The sequence below is a fragment of the Chinchilla lanigera genome, unplaced genomic scaffold (assembly GCF_000276665.1).
Source record: "Chinchilla lanigera isolate Chin_1 unplaced genomic scaffold, ChiLan1.0 scaffold00136, whole genome shotgun sequence".
In the NCBI taxonomy this organism is placed as follows: Eukaryota; Metazoa; Chordata; class Mammalia; order Rodentia; family Chinchillidae; genus Chinchilla; species Chinchilla lanigera.
In genome coordinates, this window is record NW_004955537.1 from 2,760,131 (window position 1) to 2,775,396 (window position 15,266).

The 15,266-nt window shown below is 39.6% G+C and overlaps 1 protein-coding gene and 1 pseudogene across 1 annotated transcript in view; both read right to left on the reverse strand.

Annotated features, from left to right (window-relative positions):
• The window catches only part of LOC102019530 (olfactory receptor 2A12-like), a gene marked incomplete in the record, with an annotated part of 130,458 nt that extends 117,998 nt beyond the window's left edge, over positions 1 to 12,460 (reverse strand). The window contains 1 exon segment of the mRNA XM_005410629.2: positions 11,957 to 12,460.
• On the reverse strand, positions 3,804 to 12,102 carry LOC102020607 (annotated as a pseudogene).
• Positions 12,461 to 15,266: the final 2,806 nt, after the last annotated feature.

The window sequence follows — 15,266 nt, forward strand, 5'->3', positions numbered from 1 at the left end:
AGAGCTAGTGATATGCTGCTTGCAAAAAATTCACTTTGCATCTAATGACACATAAACTGAAAGGGAAAGGATGGAATGAGATATTCCATGCAAATGGAATCCAAATGAGAGCAGAAACAGCCATATTTATATTAGGTAAAACAGACTTGAAATCAAGAACATTAAAAAGAGACAAAGAAGGTCATTGTGTAGATAAATAGATCAATTCCACAAGAGGAAATAACAACTGTAAGTGTATATGCTGTCAATATAAGAGCACCCAAATATATAAAGGAAACATCAATACACCTAAAGTCAAAGACAGACTCCAATACAATGATAACACACCACTTCCAGCAATGGACTGATCGTTCAAACAGAAGAACATCAACACAAGCAAAAATTTAGAGCCAGGCATGGTGGCACATGCCTGTAATTCCAACACTGGAAAGGCTAAGGCAGGAGGATCACCATGAGTTTGAGTTCAGCCTGGGCTACATGGAGACTTCAAGGACAGCCTGAACTGTATAAGGAGACCCTGTCTCAAAAAAAGAAAGATTTCTAAATGATAACCATTCTTACTGGGGTGAGGTGAAATCTCAATGTTGTTTTAATTTGCATTTCTCAAATGATTAATGATGTTGAACATTTTCTCATGCATTATTTGCCATTTGTATTGCTTTATCTGAGAAGTGTGTTTTCATCTCGGATGCCCATTTTTGGATTGGGTCTATGAATTTGGGGGGAGATGATTTTTTTAATTCTTTATATGTTCTAGATAGACCTTGTCCAAGGGACAGCCAGCTAAAATTTTTTCCCAAGCTGTGGGTTTTCTTTTTACTCTGCTGATGATTTCTTTAGATGTGCAAAAACTTTTCAGTAGGATGAGGTCCCAATTGTTGATTCTTTGAAGTATCTCCCTTGCGGTTTGGTTTTTGTTCATGAACTCTCTGCCTACGCCTACGTCTTCAAGACTTTTACCTACTTTCTCTCCCAATAGATTTAGTGTTTCTGTTTTAATATTGAGATCTGATCCATTTTGACTTGAGTTTGGTGCATGGTGATAGACTTGGGTCTATTTTCAGTCTTCAGCAAGTGGCAAGCCAGTTTTTCCAGCACCATTTATTAAAGATGCTATCTTTTTTTCCAGTGAACTTGTTTGGCCCCTCTGTCAAAGATCAGGTGGCTGAGTGTGTTTGTGGTTGTGGCTGTTGCAGTCTGTTCCAGCGATCCTCAGGTCTGTTTTTTAGCCAGTACATCATGCTGATTTCACCTTGTCTGTAATTCAGTGTTGCTTGTACTATTCTTGCACTACTTTGTAAATGGTTGTCTGTTTGTTGATATGTTTTCATTATTTTACTTTTAAAATAAAAACAAATAAATAAAGGAAGGAAGGAAGAAAGAAAGAAACAAAAAGAAAGAAAGAAGAAAGAAAGAAAGAAAGAAAGAAAGAAAGAAAGAAAGAAAGAAAGAAAGAAAAGTCAGCAAAGTTGAACTGCACCCTAGACCTACTGAATACAATAGGCATCTATGGAACATAACATCCAACAGCTATGGAACTCCTGTTCTTCTCAACAAGTCATGAAACACTCTCCAGGATTTATTATACGGAAGGTCACAAAACAAGAAAACAAGTCTCAAAAAATTTTTAGAAATAAAACAAATAATAATCAGTCTAGGCAAGGTGGCACATCTGTAATCCCAGCACTCAGGAGCCTAAGGTAGGAGGATTGCCACGAGTTTGAGGCCAGCCTAAGCTATAGCAAGAGCCCCATCTCAAAAAAAAAGAAAAGAAAAATAATCAGTTCCATCATTACGTCAGTGTAGTACACACAATGCTGTAGTCAGCACCAGCCACCGTCTATGTCCCTGATGTTTCCCGGCTCCAGGTGGCAGTCACTGGCCATCCCAGGAAGCAGCAAAGATTGGCATGAAGGAGGGGCATGCAGACTGTGCCCAGAGGCCAGGTACAATGACGTTTCAGATGCTACATCTCCATGTCTTCAAATCAGAAAATGCTTCACATCTTACAGGGTAGGAAATGGCTTCTTCTCATCCCTCAGAGACAAAAGCAAAGGAGCACCTCTTGGTGCAGTGTGTATCCAACTCCTACCCCTCCAGAGGTCACACAACAGAATGGAGAGGTATGTACAGAGGGACAGGTTTTTAACAGGAACTGCTCTCAAACACAAATTCTCAACTCCCCAGAAAGCCCAGGAAGGCATAGATCTATAGAAAGAAGGCAATGTGTCCAGGACCTCAGTGGTTGCCCTACATAGGGAAGGATGTTAAAAAGACAAGTGTTCTCATGAAATACTTCAAGTGAGTCATTAATGGAGGTCTGTAGGAGATCATGCTGGGACATGAGCGGCCACGTTGTAGGCTGCAAGAGGACTGGCTGTGCTTCCCTCTCAGCAAGAGGACTGGCTGTGCTTCCCTCTCAGCAGAGCTACGGAAGGATCGAAGAGAGTTGTTCCACTCGAACCTAATAGTTTCCACTGTGATGTTTTATGTAACACCAAAAACGCTTCTAGAAATAGGCTTATAAAAAAGAAAAAGACTTGATCTTTTCTTGTCCCGGCACAAATGGATAAAATGCTAACTACCGGAAGTTGGCAATTCTTGTGAGATGTCTGTGCGAGGCCAGGTAGACTCAGCACCCAAACAGACCTCATCAGAAGCATGTGGAGGAAAAACCAGAAAACAGCTTCTCCAGGGAGCCCAGCTGAAGGTCTGCAAACACAGAGAACTGCAGCTCAGAATTCCACCTGGGGCCAAAATGTTGTCCTGCAGCATGGGGAATGGACTGTGCTGTGATTTTGGTTTCTAAATATATAGCACTTTCTATGGACAAGTTGATTCACTTCAAAATTGATCTCTGCAAAGGAAGGAAACAGACAACTATGTTCCTGGGGTCACTGTAATTTATTTCCAAAGCAGAATCAACTCCAGGCCCTGTGCGATGCATCTCCTGTGGGCCACTCACTTTCAAGAGCCCAGATGGGCCCCAGGAGGCAGCAAAGCAAGCCCAAGACAGACTTGCTCCCTTGTCTCCTTTCCGTGTGGACAAAGAGGGGAGGCTCCTACGCTCGGGCTTTTATGTCTTAGGTCAACTCGAGAGGTATGCTGCTTTATTCTTGCTGGAAGAAGAAGGTGTATATCCAGTGGGCAGACAGTGGTGCTGACTGTGCCCCATGGAAAGCAGGTCATCAAAGTGGCCACTAGGAAACCCACCTATGGGCATCACCTCATAGCCCTACCTCCACTTGTGTGCACTGGCTGCATTGATATATAACAAATAACACATTTTATGTACTGGTTCTGGTTCTTTTGGGGGGGGAAGGATGAAACAGCGTACTTTGTCTAGTTTCTGTAAGAGCCTATACAGGAGTCTGAATGATCTCCCATAATGTAATGAACCTCTCCAGTAACCCCAGTGTCTTAATTACTATTCTTGTTGCTGAGACAAAATACTTGACACCCAAAGTTAAAAGAGGGAAAGTTTATTTGGCTCACAGTTTAAAGAGGTTTCATTTTATAGTCATCTGACTCAAAGGCAGGGTGGCCTGGCAGAGGGCATCACCAAGGAGAAATAGTCCACAGCAGGCAGGCAAATGAGAGCACATTAGCCCTTTTCTGTCCCTTATATTTTATGCAGGCTATTTTCCATAGGGAGGGTGTGGCACTCACACTCTTAATCCTAGCCAGAACTATGCCAAACCAGTCAGTGGACTGACTTAGTAATCACACACCCTTGATCCCAGCATCACACACTCTAGATCCAACCACCTCTGAAAAGCACACACACGTACACACACCCCGGATGCATGGGGGGGACATCTAGATACAAGTTGTAACACCCAGTATTTAGAAAAGGTAGTGGAAACAAACATTCACAGCTAGAAGGGGTGTGGGTGCTGGTTTCGTTGGATTCGTGATCAGTCTCACTCAGCTTGTGCTGTGTTTACCTGGCTGCAGATCCAAGCCTGGGACAGTGCTCTCAAAGAAGCAGCGAAGACCTGTGACACCTGTGCATGCAGAAGCTGACATGCTCTCAGAGTTCTGTGGAAATGCGGGTGGTGTGGATGGCTCAGGCACCACCAAGGACCATGGACACAACTTCTAGCTCCTGTGATCAGAAAGGTTAATGGAAAGGAAATCCTAGCAGGAAGGTTAGCCTGGACCATCGTGGATGTGCATTCAAAATAGATATTTACAAAACGGACACATAGATTTATTATGTGCATATATTCAACTAAAGGTTACTTTTATTTTCTTCAATCATTATTTTCTCTTCTTCTAGAAGCAAAACTTGTGAATTTGAAATGAGTGTCTGATACATGTTGGCACTTGTGCAGTCTTCCTCCAGAGCAGGGCAAACTCTTCATCTGAAGGCTTCCTCTTGGGTTTGCATGTCCGGGAAAGTTTCTTTGTGGTGTTGGGGCTCTTACTAAGACCCTCCTTGCATCAGAGAATAGTCAAGGGCTGCAGGGGAAGTGCAGGCTGCAGGCAGCCCTGGCTCCATGCTTTAGAGGCCTTCAGAGGTTCCAAAGGTCCCTGAATGATGGTGGTGTGTGGTGTGCCACGGCATGAGAAGTGGGACAGCGTGTGGTGCACAGGTACAAGCACCACAAGCTTGCTGTCGGTATGCTGGCTGGACAGAGTGATGGGATGGGAGGGAAGGATGCGACACTGCATGGAGCACAGCTTAATGGTGAGGTTGCTCACAGACATGACCTTCATCTTCCTCAGCCATTTTTGTATGTTCTACTGGCTGTTGCAAGACACTAAAAAGTGATGGCAAACCTTTTAGAGCTTTCAACCATGCAAACATGCGACTGCAGCACACATACCATAGGTTTGCCACCACTGCACTAGGTCTCTCAGTCAGGCTACCTGATATTTCAAATGCATTCCTATGATTTTCACTGTCCTTGAGCTTTGTGATTGTCATTCCTGTCAATGACACTTTCCCCTGACAATGAAATTACTCATGCTAGGACTGGCAGGCAACATTAGCAACAGATTTGGGAAGAGTAGAAGGTACCTTCCATTCTTTTCTTCTCCAGCACATTGAATCATGACTTGGGACAACATGTAAATGACTTCGTCTAGCCTAGGGCCTAGTCTAGGGAACACCTCCCTCCCTGCTCTGAATGGACTCCATCAGGATCTGAAACTCAAGCTCTTTCCTTTTCCAGACTTCTTGACATTGGGCTGAAAGCGTTTTTGAAGGCAGTCACAGACTTCTGAACATCTCGCCTATCAGGATGACAGTCTTCCATGTGTCTCTTCAGCTCCTTGTGCACTTATTGAGTACTTGCCCAGGCATCCGAGCAGCTTGCTCAGCTTGGTGGTCAGCAAGAAGATCCCGAGGCTGCTGGCGTCTTTCCTCTCTACAAACTCCCCTGCTCCTCACTGCACTCAGTGAGGACACTCATAGCAGACAGGTAGTTGGCCCAGTACATGAGGTAGAGGGTCCTTATCCACGGCATCAGGTTCAGACAGAAGTCTCCTACTCTCTAAGAGGCCTCCCAAAACTTGGTGCAGTCTTCCAAAGCCTGTATTAGCATTTGCTGGAAACAACATATTTCCTCTAGATTTAAAATATAAAGTGTTATAAAGTGTTTGCTGAAATTCTCACTGGTCTGCAATAGTTTTAGGTAAGTTGAAAGCACAGTCTGAAGTTCTTTAGAACATATATTTTGTTTCTAAAATATTCTGCAGTTCCATGTTGTAATAGCTCTTGTTGATGGCAGTGGTGTCAAAGCCTTTGGGAGGGCTCTTCGGCACTCCTTACCAAGTAGCCCAGCTTCTTGCTCAGCTTTATCTCATGGGAGTAGCTGCTGGGGAGCCAGCTGTGCCTGCTGTTGTGCTCACATTCCACCAGCCTCCTTCCTCTACTCACAAGACATGGATGATGTCAGCCCTTCGTGAAGGACACCTCATCTTCACTGACCTGCAGGAAATTAAACTCTGCTCTTTCCGCCTGTTGATTGTTGCTGTTATCAACATGTCCAAACTTCGGTACTGGCCCTGGAACAACTGTGAAATCCAGCTACATGAAGAGATCTAAGGGAATCAAAAGATTTGAAGTGATGTGAAGAGGACCGAGCACATAGGAAATCACTTCCCAGTCCAGTGCCTGCTGTTACTTTATTTAGAGTCACTAATGAATTAAGGATCTTGCTAAAATTGTGGCCCTGATACAAATCATTTACTTCAAACGTGTCCCAATGCAGGGACGTCCGCAGGCACGCAGGAACTTGCGGTTGTTGTTTCACTCTCTGAGCACAGCCAGAATATCTTTACTATGATGCAATAAAACTAAAAATCCTAAGAAGAAAAACTTTGGAAGTTACACAAATACATGGAAATCAAATAATTCTGATTAAATGAAGCATAGAAGAAACAAAGCTCAGTATAATACTGGCCACATATAAAAGCCACTAAATTAGAGAAGTTAAGAAAAAAACTTAAAATTTTCTTAAAACAAAAATGAAAACACAAACCCCAAGATTAAGGGGTACAGCAAATACTATACTAAGAGGGAAGCTCATAGCAATCAATAACTATATTTTCTATTTCTAAAAAAAAACAGAAAGAGCTCAAATAAACAATCTATTGCCGCCCTTCAGAAAAACAAGAACAAGTAAGACTCAGTATTGGTAGAAGAAAATAAATAATAAATATCAGCGCAAAAATAACATGCAGACTTAAAATACAAAATATCAATGAAATGAAGAACTGGTTCATCAAAAGCATACAGTTAACAGACCCTTAGCTATACTGAGAAAGAAAAGACTCAAATAAATGAAATCAGAGACGAAACAGAGACATCACAAGTGACACCACAGAAACACAAAAGATCATTAGGGATGATCACAGACAACCTTATGCTAAAAATCTGATATCCTAGAAGAAATGGACAAATCCCCGGACATGTACACCCTGCCAGGACTGAGTCATGAAGAAGCAGAAAACCTGAACAGATCAAGAATGAGTGATGAGATTGTCTTACTTGCTTCCCCACTGAGACATAGTGCCTGAAACCACACTTAAAAGAGGACAGCGGTTGGTTTAGGCTCACAGTTTTTAGGGGATTCAGCCGAGTGAGACAGCTCCAAGACAGAGAGCATAGTGCCAGGGCCTGGGCAGAGAAAGCTGCTCATCCCCTGGCGGTCAGGAACTGGAGAGAGGAGAGAGGAGCCTAGAGGGAGAACCAGAGGAATTCTCTGAGATCAGGACTAAAAGCTGAACTCCTCCAGAGAAGTTTGCTTTTGTTTTATCCAGTTGCCTAGGGAAAAAGGCAGTGCCAATTTGTTACTGTTTTAAATTGTTTTACTGAAGTTATTTCAAAACAAGGAAGGTAGTAAACAACTGGACTCTAAACCATCATAAAGCTAAGCATATATACCACTTAAACAATTTCTCAGGGGAGATATTTTTGTCTTCTGTGCATCACGTTTCAAATGGGCAAAATTTTTTGTTTCTTGTTTATTCTTAAAATGCAGTATGGTCCTTTGAGGCTGGCTATTTGTATCAGGATAATGCTCCTCTGGAGGAAAAATATTAGAAGATAAACTACAGGAAATCAAAATTGAATGCAAGACAAGAGCATTAAACAAAAATTGGCCCATATATTAAGTTATACTGAAAATATTTTTTACTTCCCCACCAAAAAAGACACTATTTATTGAGTAAAAATGAAATTAGACACTAATAGTAAAGATGTAATCAAGAAAAATACATACTTAGAAATTTAAAAGAAATATTCTCAATTACTCTTGAGTTTAATAGGAAATCTGTACACATTAATTTAATAAAAACTACGTAAAAGCAATTAAATAAATATTAACGAAAAGAAAGAAAATAAAAACAAATGCATAAATGAAACAAAAGAGATTATTATCAGAATTTAAAATGTTTAAAAAGACATACAAAGATATATGCAATAGACTAGTAATAAACTATAGGGATGGAAAAGTTACAAATGACAGCTAATAAGGGCATTTTAAAATTTTGATAAAATACTATATAAGATTTCAAATAAATAAATTTGAAAATTTAGATAAAATGGATAATATTTTTGAACCATTCAATTGGTAAAATTGCCTTAAGAAGTACAAGCTCTGAGTGGACCAAAGAAAGATATTAATATGATAGTCATGTAGCTCTACTTTTAAGAAAGGCGTGGGCCTCCTAAAAAGAGTAAATGCCCCCGTGTTATACAAACTGTTCCTGAGTGTAAAAAATACAGACACTCCACAGTTACAAGAATGGGCAAAGGCCAACTTTCTCTTACAATAAATTAATATCCTAAATAAAATATTAACTGAAATGCACTAGCATAGTAAGATAATAATGCAGCATAACCAAGTAGAGTTTATCCACAAAATGCAAGGATTCCAAATTGCAAAATATATCATGTAATACAATAGCATTAAGGAATAAAATCATATACAAGGTGAACAAAGAAAACAAACACCTTCCAGTCATCATCTACACATGGCAGAAAACACTACCATTTGTGATGCCTACAAAGATATAAATTTTATCAGAACAAGCTTATTAACAAATAATTAAGGTTTATATGAAAAATGCCATAAAATTTTACAAAAAATAAAGAAAGATGCATCTGAATGGGAATTCTCAACTGTAAAGGTGTCATGTCTCCTGCAAATTCATTCACTCTAACCACAATCTCAAATTTTACCTATGGAACTTGATACATTGATTCCGAAGTTCACTGGCAAGAGAAACAGCATAAAAGTAGCCAAAGACAAAGTGCAATATTAGATAGCAGAACATGCTGATGGACAGATCAATAAAAGAATAACTTGAAAAATAAATTCATAGTTACCTGAACCTTTAGTGTATAGTAACAACAAAATTTTGAATTTCTTGGGTAAAGAATATACTATTCCATAAATGGTATTGGGAAAACTACCTCTCCATTTGGAAAAAAATAGTTAAATTTCTGCCTCATACCAAAACAAAAATAAATTCCTAATGAATTAAAGCATCTGTGTACACATGTGCATGTGTATACATATATGTGTGTAAAAATACATAGAGTATTTGTTCAAATTTAGGAGGTAGATTACAGTTCTAAGTAAAACCACATATGCAAAAGGGGAAAAAAATGATTGAATTGACAGTAAAAAATACAAAAATTTTCAAAAGAAAAATGATAAACCTGGGGAAATATTTGCAACATATGTAATACACAAGAGAGATATACACACAACATATAAAATATACATAATATATAAAGGATGTTTATTCAGAAGACACAAGTAACAGTTTAAAAATCAAAACTAATGAAAAAAGTTGATCAATGATATGAACAGGGAGCTCACAAAAAAATACATGTCATATGGCCTATAAACATACAAAAATATCCAACTTCATTACTAGTTAGTGAAATTCAAATTTAAGACACTAATTTGTCCATGAGATAGGGTCAAAAATAAAAAGAAGTGGTGATTGTCCAATTCTGGCAATGATTTAAAGAAGTAAATATGTCCATAGAGTTTTTCTGCTTACAATATATATAAACTATTAATTATAATTTAAACATATTTTTATTTCCCAAAGGTAAAGTTATACTTTAAAAATAAGGTGGCCTTGTGGTCATTGATCACAATCACTTTTGATTCTATAGTTACAAAACTTTCATCCCCTACAAGGACTTCCCCATGTATCCTAGCTTCATCCTAAAAAAAAGTGGGCAATAAACATTTGCTTTCAACTCAGATATAGGATTTATGTCATTTACATTCTTTGTGATACTTTAAGTGGAATAGTACCCTTTGGGAAGAATCTATTAAAAGTAAATATAACTTTGAACCAGCAGTTAAAAATATTATTTATTATTATGTTACTGATATCACTGTGTGCTTCTACCTAAGAAAAAAGAAATAGAATAAAACCGTATTTCCAGATGTTCATATAAATGCAATGGTAAAGCATATTTCTAAAAAATCTAGGAGCCAACTTTAATCTCTGGTGTGGGGACTAGTATTGAAGAAAAGGAAAGGTTAACTTTTACTTATAAATATTGTGGAATGTTTATAATGAGTATATTAATATTTAGAGAAAATGAAATTACAAATTTCATTTGTAAACCCTTCAGCGGTTTCTGAGGTGACCAGGTTATCACCGGTCCTCTAACAGACATTTAAGAACTAGCAAAGACAACCTCTAAGGTCCTTCACACTCTCATCTCAAAGAGATGACTTGCATTTCAAGGGCAGTGGAAGGTAGAGTAAAACTTCTCAGGCCACCTGCATTCTGGGACCTGCCTTAGATAATGTATGTACCCCACCAAGTACGATCACAGACTCCAAACTTTGAGCTGCTAGGAATCTCCCACAAGCTCTGCAGGAGGCCAAGACTTCCCAGGAGAAAAGTAGAATTGCTATTAGCTGAGAGCTACACTCTTGGAATCCTAATTAAGCTTAAGATTTTTCTTCAAAGTCTCCATTCCTCTTCTTCCCCGCTACTGAGTCTCCAAATTTATCCCCCAGGCTCCTGGGTGCCTCTGTCCCTGGAGTTCTCCTTCCTGGATGTACCCTAATTAAGCCACAGTTGAAGTGAGACTTCCTGGGAGGCTTGTTAAATTCAGTGCTTATGAAAAATGGAAAAACATCATTAAGAACTTCAGCTGATTAAGTAATTGGACCAACATCAGCAGCTAAACAGGAAAAGCAAAAATGACTCAGTGTCCCTTCAAGGTACCTGAATAAACTCGGTTTAACTTTTTCCTAACTCCATCCCAAGAGTGTACACCAGCTACTGCGCAAAGGCCCAAGATACTTTCCCTTTCAACACCCTGCTGTTTTCATCACACATTGCATCATCATAGCCTCCTCCCTCCACTAGAGTTCTCATTACCACTTCCATCCATGATCACGTCAAAACTATCATCCTCTCCCTATTGTTACCATTCTCAATATCATCACCCACTGACCACCAGTCAGCTCCACTATCCCATCGCTGTCATGACCACCACTGTAATGTACATCTGCAGCTCATGAGCAAAGGGCAATGTGATGAAGACTCAGAAAAAGTCTTTCTTTGAAAAAAAAAAAAACAAGAAAAATATTTTTCAATAGCTCTTCTATAATTTCAATCAGTTGCAAGATAATAAAACATGCTATGATAAAAAGGTAGTACACTAAGAAGAATATAATAAATATAATTAAATAAAATTGAACCTGGAAGCAGTTAATGTAAAGACTAACCTTCCATAAAAATTGAAATATTCCCTAGGATGAGGGCAGAAAATGATAATTACAGACTGGAGGATCAGATACATAGATCCATTCTACAAGTGTTAAAGGATTTCTAAAAAAGAAAACAGTAAATGGATCTGAGCCAATATCCAAATGCACGATATATAATAATTTTCTGGACCAGTCCAACCTTCTACCTCTGGTGAGCCTGAGTGTGCAAGGTGCCCTCTGCTCATGGTCAGAGGAACATGGTGTTAAGTTTTAAGCACAGCTTTGGGGACTTTGATGACCACCCTAAACAACCCAAAGGGAAATCACCAAAGTTTACAGTAAATGATGAAGAAGTGAATATTTTCAATCATAAATCAAAAAACATGAGGTTTAACAGAATAAGAGAAACTCCAGAGAATGCCTTCAAGAAACTGAAGTATCTGAACTCTGCTTCTAAAACTGGTTCTAAGAAAAAAAACAAACAAACAAAAAAAAAATTTAAAAGATTACTGTTGGAGTATTTCTGGGAAGATGGTGAAATGGCTAACAGGAAAGAAACAGCCTTTCCAAGATTTGGTATCCAAACACTGGAATATAGCAATGTGAGGAGGAGAAGGAGGGAGGTGGGTCCCCGGAACCCAGCAAAGCTCTGAAGTGAGAATTGAAGCCCACAGGGAGAGTGAAAGAGACTTCATTGAGGAGGGAGGAGGTGGCTGGTGGCGCTGTCTCCCTGAGCCCAGACTCACTGCGTGGGAGGGGCAGCTCGAACTTGCAGATATGGCGTAGCTGGTGGAGGTCCCAGAGGTCTCTGAGGGGAGAGGTAGCAGTGGAACAGAGCAGTGGACACAGTAGACTGCAGCGGCTGGTGAGAGGGTGATTGGCTGGGAGCCATCTTGGAGAGGGGCCAACTGAACTTGGAACCCAGAGTAACTGCTGGCTGTATCCAGCAGTTCCCAATGTCAGGGTAAGGGAGCCGAGTTCAAGGCAGCAGAAAGTCAGCGAGCTGAGTTTGAGCTGGCAAGGAGCCAAGTTCAAGCCGGAAGGGTCACACAGACTGCTGCAGGCTGAATGTCTCTGGCTCCAGCCTCATGACCAGACCAACCTGAACTTCAGTGGAACTAAAGGTGCAGGCTTGCTGGGATTATCCCTTTCCCCACTGTAAAACTACAGCTGGTTTGCTGGGACTAATCATCTCAGATCTGAACTCATAGTCTTACCAGTGACAGCAGAGACACACCTTGGAGTGGACTTTTTTCCTTATTATTTACTTTTTTTCCTTTCTTTTCCTTTCTTTTGTTTTTTTTTTCTGGATTCTTTGTTCTCATTTTTATATGAGTGTGAATATAGTTTCTAGTGTTTTTGTTGTTGTTCTGTTCTGTTCTTGTTTTTATTTCTTTCTTCTATCTTTCCCTTCTATCTTCAAGTTTCCCAAACTTTGTATGAGCTTCCTTTGTCCTCCAGCCTTGCTTCTAATCTCCTCCTCTTCTTCTATTTCTCTATTTTTCCCTATAACACCTTTTAAATTTTCTCCCCTGAGGGTAAAATTACTATATTGAGGACTTATTTACTACACACAGTTTTCTGGTTTATTTCAGATTTTGTTATATAACCACAAATCTAGCTCATACGGTTCAAGATGGCAAATTAACAGTTACCTCAGCTTGTTGTTTTCTAGGCTGTGTTTGATGCTACTGTTATTGCTGATGGTACCACTTCAGCCAAAGTGGCATAATTGTTCTAACAAGCTGTTCTTCCTGTTGTACCAAGACTGAGAATGCCTAAGACTCATAAACAATACTATAGGCCAGTGCCAAAGAACCAGGGGCTGGGCCAAGTAGACAGCAACTTCTCATCCCCAATAAATTTAAGAGGTAAGATCTTGCAACAGACTCAAAACTCAAAAGCCAGTTACACATGGAAGACATCTCTGAGAATAGTCATTTCCTAAGGGTTCTAAATACTAGCAATAAAGCTACCCATCATAGGCAATTTATAAGCATTAACCCAGGAATTAACTTTAAAAAGAAAGAGAGAAAGAGAGAAAGAAAGAAAGAGAAGAAAGAAAGAAAGAAAGAAAGAAAGAAAGAAAGAAAGAAAGAAAAAAAAGAAAGAAAGAAAGAAAGAAAGAAAGAAAATGAGAAAAACTTAAACAAGAGGCAACTCTAGACTTCCAGATCACCAAAGGTAAACCCAGGAGGAGTGAGGTGGAACAATCTGAAAGCCACCCACCTGGACTCTCTGAAATAGTAACAGCAGAAGGAACAAGCAAATGAATGAGGCTCTAGAAAAAATCAAATCAGAAATAATTTCTCAGATAACTACAGAGATGGTGACCATAATGAAAGACATGCTTAGTGACTCTAGAGCAGATACAGATTTTAAAAATAAAGAAGCTTAGGAAAACAATGGAAATTATAAATGCCCAACACAGGAAAGAAAAGGGATCTATGAAACAGATTCAAACAGATATCCAGGAGATTAAAAATTGCATTGAAAGTATACACAGCAGAATGAGCCAATATGAGGACAGAATCTCAGATATAGGATTGTGGTTAGCAATCATGAAAAGAAAGGTTTCTTAAAAATAGCAAGGGACCACAAGAAATCAACACAGCAGCTACTAGATGATACAAAAAAGAATAACACAAGATTGATCAGAGTTGATGAAAAAGCAGAGGATAGCACAAATGATATGAAAAACCTGTTCACAGAAGTCATGGCAGAAAACTGTCCAAGGAGGGAAAAAGAATGAGGCATGTAGAACTTCACTTAGCCAAGATCAAAATAAATCTACACCAAGGCATATAATAGTCAAGATTCCAGAAATTCAACACAAGCACAGAATATTAAAAGTGGTTAGAGAAAAGATACAAATCACATATAAAGGAAAACCATCAGAATCAGCAGACTTCTCAGTGCAAACCCTCACATGAAGGAGAACTTGAAGTATTTCAAGTCCTAGAAGAAACCAGTTTCAAACTCAGATTAATGTACCCTCACAAAATTATCCTTCAAAACTGATGGAGAAATAAGATATTTCAATGAAAAAGAATACCTGAGGTAATTCATAAACATCAAACCAGCACTACAAAATGTTCTGAAGGGCATTCTAGAATGAGATAAAAAGGATTACAGCTCCATTAACCCCAACAGAATGAACTAACCAGGCAAGGCAAACAAGTAAATGGGGGGGGGCACAATAGGAACTCTACTGAACTCTTATTTTAAAATCTCAAACAGCCTCAGACCTCCGCAAGAAAAGCTTTCCTGCTCGCTTTATCTAAGCTAAATGGATTAATTATAAGCACTTGTAGCACCATGCACCTTTGACTTAAATCCCACTAACAAATGTATTTTTATTTCTATGATTCTTCAATTACTGTCTGCCATGCCCTCTGATTATAACATCCATGAAAGCATGCACAAAGGAGGCAAGACATGTGTCAAAGCTCTTTTGCAGTGAGCTGATGTGGACTGCAGCATTTCACAGTAACCACCCACATCCTTAAAGCACCCTGTGGGGAAGTACAGGCAGCCTTCCAATTGTTCTTCCTTTTCTCCCTGCCATGGAGGGCCTCTCTGGCTTACCTATGGCCTTCAGAACTCTTAAAGTGAAAAGGAGGCACCTTTCTCATTCATTCACAAACTTGCAAAGGACCTCATTAAAATCTCCGATCTTCTCAGCGTGCATCTGTGAGTGGCAGGGGTGAGAATGGGGAGGAAGCCCAGAGGTACAGCAGCTCAGCCCAAACTTCTCTCCACAATCTCTTGGAGAGCCCTCCCTTGACCATGAGGAAGACCTCCCTCAGTGAAAAGCAGAAAAGCGTTACACTGCTGTCCCCACTAGAACAAGGAACACAACAAATATGCCTATTTAATGAATCTTCCTTCCACATTTCAAGTCTTTTTGTGTATTTGACAGATGGATGATGATAGAGTGATGATCACAGGATTGATTTGTGTCTAGCAACTCCAGCCAGTCATGGTAACACATGTTTATAATCCCAACGTTCAGGAGGCTGAGGCAGGAGGATAACCACGATTCAAGGCCAGGCT